Here is a 6,388-nt window from a genome sequence, read left to right as displayed (position 1 = left end):
CATAGCTCCACTGGGGTGTCTCCTTTTAAAGCCAACTTCGGGTATGATGCACATACGATGCCAGTGGACATCCCTGTAGACGTCTCCAATCATCCCTCCGTCCTGGCACACGTCCAGGCGCTGAGAAAGGTGCATAAGGGTGTCCAGAAGCATCTGGTGAGGGCTAAGGAGGTGTATAAGAGGTGGGCGGATAAACACAGAAGGCCTGGTCCCCTATTTAAGGTTGGGGACAGAGTATGGCTCTCCACTAAAAATATACGTTTCAAGCTGAGAAGTGTGTTCCACCCACGCTACATTGGCCCTTATCCGATTGTTCGACAGGTAAACCCTGTGGCCTATAGACTGAGGTTGCCTGGCTCATTGCGAATCCATCCTGTGTTCCATGTGCACCTTTTGAAGCGGGCTCACTCGGCGCGCCGGGTGGCGCCGCCGCCTGTGGATGGTGAAAAGGGAGTGGAATACGAGGTGAGGTCCATTCGTGATTCCAGGCTACGCAGAGGCGTGCTCTGGTATCTGGTCTCCTGGAAGGGTTATTCTGCGGAGGACGACTCGTGGGAGCCCTGGAGCAATGTTCACGCCCCGAGGGCTATTTGTTCCTTCCATTTGAGATGTCCATCCAAGCCGTGTCCTAGGAGGTGCTTGGGAGGAGGGCGTACTGTCAGGAACTGACCTTTTGCCTACCGAACTACAATTCCCATGATGCCCAGGCCTTTGACTACAGCTCCCATGATCCTTTGCTGCGCATGGGTTATAGCGAGGTTGGACGCTGGAGCGGGTGTACTTGATTCTTCTGCGGATGCGCTTGCGGCTCGCTCGGCTGTGAGCTTCAGGGATTGTGGAGTCATCTGACTGTATCGCCGGCTGGTGATACCGCGTCCTGGTATAGTACCGCGCCTTTCCCTTGGGCGCTCCTGTGTTGTTTCATGTGAGCCTCTGCTCAATTGAGTTGGCTGGTGTTGGTGGTTAGCTTCGATCTGGACATAGGACTGTGAGAGAGTGAGTAGCAGCACGTTCAGCTGCTGCTTGGTGTATTCGGATCCGTCCAGTGGCGGAATGTCGGGGGGGCTCCTCCACATTACCGTCATGAATTCATTACTTTAGGATTTACTTTTGGTAGTGGATTACAAGTACCAAAGCGAACGGCGGTAGTGCAGGAACTACGCCCTGCCGTGTTTGGGGTTGCTGATAATACTTTTGGCAGTGGATTACAAGTACCAAAGCGGACGGCGGTAGTGCAGGAACTACGCCCTGCCGTGTTTGGGGTTACTGATAACATTTACTACGTTTGGGACCTTAACAGTGTTGTGGATGAAGGAATCCAACTCGTTGGTCTACTATTACTTTGGAAGTTGTTTGGAGCGGGTGGTTACTCCCCCAGGGGTAGGTCTCATTCCCTAAGGTGTATACACGTTAGTTACTGCGTTATTCATGAACTTTAATGCTGGCATTTATGTTGTACAGGGAAGGAGAGAAGGAGGAGCGCATGTTGGCTGGACGCTCAAAGGGCAGCAAAAGGCAGGTGTCATATCATTCTATTGTTTAGCGAGAATTGAATGAGAGTAGGTTTGAAGTACTGTATTAACCTGTGTGCCTTTGTTTTTACAGCTTCCCTTTCCCAGCAGCCCCCTTCCTTTCCTTTCCCGGGTTTTTCCCCCTTTTGGGGTTTTTTCCCTCGCCGTATCACTTGAACACCCTGTGATTATATATTCAGGGTGTTTGGGAGGTCCGGAGGTGGAGCTTTATCACGACGCATCGATCCTGCGGAGTGCCGAACTTGACAATTAATAGGCAATTCTAGATGGCTTCCCATCATGTTTTTTATAGAGGAGGCAATGTACCAAAACTGACAGATATTATGTATATCTACATACAAATGCGTATATTGATTGTACTTTGTACTGCTCAATAACTATCCTTTTCCCTTTCTCCTGTTTGATTACCAGTTTTAAATGTACATTGCCTTAACCTGTTGTGACGGGCGCAGGATGAAGAGGTAACAAGTGGGTTTTTGTTATCTTGGGTTTTATATTACTGTAGAACAAATCAGAACTCTTCTTCTTAACATGTACGGCCCGACGCGGTGAGCGACTCCTCTCGGCTGTTTTAGGGCAGGGCTCTACAGAATCAGCTCGACGGGTTCTCTCTGGAGTCCGTCAATGTAGAGTCTCGTCCGGTTCCGTCTTGCCGCTCGGAACAAACAGAGTGGATAACACGGTGTAAGTAAAGTATTCTCTTGATTTATCACTCTAGGGGAAAAGGAGTGAGGGAGCAACAACCCGTGTAGCACAACTATTTACAATGCCGATGTGAGGGGTTAGTGCTCAGGGTAGGGATAGACCGGGGATGGGTGGATACCAAGGTCACGCTGTAGAATCGTTCTAACTCCTGACCCAGCCCGTGATTTTATTTCGTACCTGTGTGAGCCATACACCTCCCCGGGTGTATGGCTGGGCTACTCGTGAAGTCGTTGGCCTCCTGGCTTCTTCTTCTTTGCGTCCGACTCTCCACCGCCGGTCTCCGCTTTCTCGAAGTCTCCCAAACTTTCCTCCGCTTCACTTCTTTCCTCCGCTACACTCCGCTCGACAACTCTCTCCCTCCGGGTGAACAAGCACACTCTTGATTGGTTGTTCTCCGTATAAGACGTCTCCACGTCTTTCTGTGGCTCCTCCCACTCGTTGGTCCAGTCCAAATTAAAGGGCCATTGTACCATATCCTTCTCTTGTTCCTCAAAGTCAATATCGACGTTCTGTGGGAAGTAGAAAGAAGGAGAGGAGGTAGTGGACATCTGGTGAAGTGATCCCTGGTCACACCCCTGAGTATGCAGTGGCCCCACGCCGTTACACACCTCCCACTCAGGACACTCACGATCGGGGAGTGGGTGTCGTGACAGAAAGTCTGCCCCTACATTATCTGTGCCTTTTGGATGATGGATAGAGAAGGTGTATGGTTGCAGAGATAGGAACCAACGCAAAACCCTAGCGCTGTTAGATTTGTTACGAGCCATCCACAGTAGTGGAGCATGATCAGTATAAAGGTCAAATCGATGGCCCTCAAGATAGTATGCCAACTTGTCGATAGCCCACTTTATGGCGAGGCATTCTTTCTCGATTGTTGCATATTTCAGTTCGCGTGGAAACAGTTTCCGGCTGACATACAGGATTGGATGGTCATGGCCATCGTCTCCCACTTGAGATAGCACAGCCCCAATGCCGAGGCGCCGAGACACCTACGGGTATTTGTTGCGCTTTAGAAATGTCAAAAAATAAATAAATGCCATAGTCCGATGCATCAGTATGAAGAGAGAAAGGGCGTGAGAAGTCGGGCGATGAGAGTACAGGTGTAGATGTAATAATAGAATTCAATAGTCTAAACGCCTCAAGCATTTGTTCTGTAGGCCGGATAGGCGTGGAGGATTTTCCAACGCTTCTCAGAGAATCCAGAAGGGGGGTGGCCAAATTCACAAATTGGGGTATAAACCATCGGTAATAACCGACAAGGCCCAAAAACGACCTCATTTCCTTCCGAGTAGAGGGAAAACGAGTGTCAGCAATTGCTCGAACTTTCTCAATCTGGGGTTCGATCAATCCGTGTCCCAATATGTAACCCAGATATTTAACCTTCTGGAATGCCACTTTACATTTTTTTGCGTTAACTGTAAGCCCAGCAGTTTGGAGAGCCGCCAGCACTTTGTGAAGATGACAGAGATGTGTGGGCCAATCTGGACTGTAGATGACAATGTCGTCCAGATAAGCGGACGTGAAACCAGACAATCCGGAGACAACTGTGTTCATTAAGCGCTGGAACGTAGCTGGCGCTCCATGCAGCCCAAAGGGAAGCACGGTAAATTCAAAATGGCCTTCATCCGTGTAAAAGGCAGTCTTTTTGATATCTTCCGGCCTAAGGGGAACCTGCCAATACCCTTCTGTCAAGTCGAGGGTAGTGATATATTTCGCGTTTCCCAATTTCTCAATGAGTTCGTCCACTCTGGGTATGGGATACGCATCAAAGAGTGAAATGTCATTCAGTGCTCGAAAGTCCATTTAGAAACGTCTGCTGCCGTCAGGCTTAGGGACCATGACAATAGGGCTAGACCAGTAACTCTTAGAGGGTTGTATCACACCGAGGCGGAGCATCTCGTCAATTTCAGTTTTGATAGCCGCTCTCCTAGCCTCAGGGACCCGATATGGTCTAATTCTAACCTTCTTGCCGGGGGGAGTCACAATACAATGTTCAGCCAGGGATGTCCTCCCTGGAATATTAGAAAAGACATCTCCATGTTTTTCCAGTGTTTCCTTAAGGTCTTTTTGTTGTTGTGAAGTTAATTCATCATTATGGACAAGCTGGTCACAAGTAGATGAGGTTGGCCGTGTAGAGTCAGCCAGATGTATTTCGGACGGGGGAGGACCCAACCATTTTTTTAGATTAATATGGTAGGACTGTTGTTTGTGAGGAGTAATTTGCAATTTATAGCTAGTTTTACCTATTGTCTCGATCACTTTATAGGGACCCATCCATTCAGCCTTAAATTTTTGGGTGGAAGAGGGCAGAAGTACCAGGGCCCAGTCATTGATTTGTAGCTGTCTCCATTTCTTTCCGCGATCATAAGCAACTCTCTGTCTATTTTGGCTCGTTTCGAGGTGTGCAAATGCCAAATCTCTCAACTTCCCTATTTTGGATTTGAGACTGTTAGAATAGTCCAGGGTCGCAGCAGTTTCTTCCGGGGTTTCATGTTCCCATGCGTCTTTAGTCATCGCTAAAAGGGAGCGGGGTTGACGACCATACAGCAACTCAAAGGCCGATATACCCATGCTGCTCTGTTTCTGAGCCCTTATGGTGTATAGTGCTAGTGGTAACATCCTATCCCATTCGGCCCCGCTAACTTAATTAATTTGGAGATGAACGGTGTACCTTGGTCCGTCAAAATTTCTTTTGGAAATCCGCCTCGACTAAATAGTTCCACCATTTTGTCACCAACTTGCTTCGAATTGGCTGCAGATAAGGGAAAAGCCTCCGGGAATCTTGTGGCATAGTCAACCACCACCAAGATATGTTGAAATCCTTTTCAGGTTTTAGGCAGCGGTCCAATAAGGTCCATGCCAACTCTTTCGAATGGCTTCCCAATAATGGGCAATGGCTGAAGCGGAACTGCCGGAGGTTTGACCATGTTCAATTTCTGGCATATTTCGCACTTGCTACAGTATGTTGCAGTGTCCTTATATATCCCTGGCCAAAAAAAATGTTTGAGGATATTTTGGGTAGTCTTTTCGGCCCCTGCATGGCCGGCAATTAGATGGCTGTGGGCAAAAAAAGAACCTGATCTCGGAAAGAGACGGGCACTAGGAGTTGAGGCGACTCTCCCTGTTTCCCTATTCGGTAAAGCAGATTATCCTGAATCAAAAATCTGGGATAATTGTTGGTGCTTTCGGACCTTTGGTGGGCTTTTTCCCATGCATTGAAAAGAGTGGAGTCACTAATTTGCGCGAATCTAAAACTCCTATCCAAAATCCATGGATCAGGTGAGAGCAGGGCGGTTAATGTCTCTCTGTTTTGGCCAGTAGACCCAAAACCTCCAGACCCACGTTCCGTGTGATCTAAACTATCTAGTTCTTGTAATGTGGGGTAAGCTATTCGTTCACAGAGTAATTGTGCCACTCGGTCCCCTTTATTAACTAGGAATGTCTCGTTCCCCAAATTAAAAAGGAGTATTACTACATTTCCTCTGTAATCCTCATCAATAACACCGGCTCCTATGTCGATGAAGTGCTTTGCAGCCAAACCAGAGCGAGGAGCAATCCGGCCATAGCAACCGGATGGAACTGCGATTTGAATATCCGTTTTGACTAATGCCTTTTCTCTTGCAGGTATTACATAATCATATGCACTATACAAGTCATATCCTGCTGCCTTATCAGAGCCGCGGGTGGGAGTCGTGGCATGTTCGGACAATTTTGCGAATTTTAGGGTGAACACATCAGGACGAAAATAGTCCTCTCCAACGTCTGTTACGGAACGACCTTTATCTGTGATTGTTTTAGGAGGGTCTGGTTTTAATGTTTTTTTAAACATTTGTAAGAAACCTGGATTATCCGTCCCGATGATTAGATCTTCAGGCAAAGAGGACATCACGCCTACCCTTATCGTGTGTGGACTTCCCGATGCTGGTTCTATGGGAACGTTGGCCATAGGGTATGGCTTGATATCTCCGTGAACACACCTAATATTAACCGAACCCCGGGGAATGTATTGAGATGAGGTCACATGTTGCGATTGTATAACCGACTGACGACAGCCGGAGTCTAACAAGGCATGTACAGAGTACCCATTAACTCTCACACTTACTCTAAAGGAGCCACCCATTTCTGCTGAGTAGAGAACGGTTTTGGGAAGG

At 47.9% G+C, this 6,388-nt stretch overlaps 1 pseudogene; it reads right to left on the bottom strand.

Annotated features, from left to right (window-relative positions):
- Nucleotides 1-5,286: 5,286 nt before the first annotated feature.
- On the bottom strand, nt 5,287-6,123 carry LOC144784079 (deoxyuridine 5'-triphosphate nucleotidohydrolase pseudogene; annotated as a pseudogene).
- Nucleotides 6,124-6,388: the final 265 nt, after the last annotated feature.

Source organism: Lissotriton helveticus, chromosome 10 (assembly GCF_964261635.1).
Source record: "Lissotriton helveticus chromosome 10, aLisHel1.1, whole genome shotgun sequence".
NCBI classification, from domain to species: domain Eukaryota; kingdom Metazoa; phylum Chordata; class Amphibia; order Caudata; family Salamandridae; genus Lissotriton; species Lissotriton helveticus.
The sequence above is the reverse complement of the archived record's forward strand: the minus strand, read 5'-3'. Positions and strand labels throughout refer to the sequence as shown.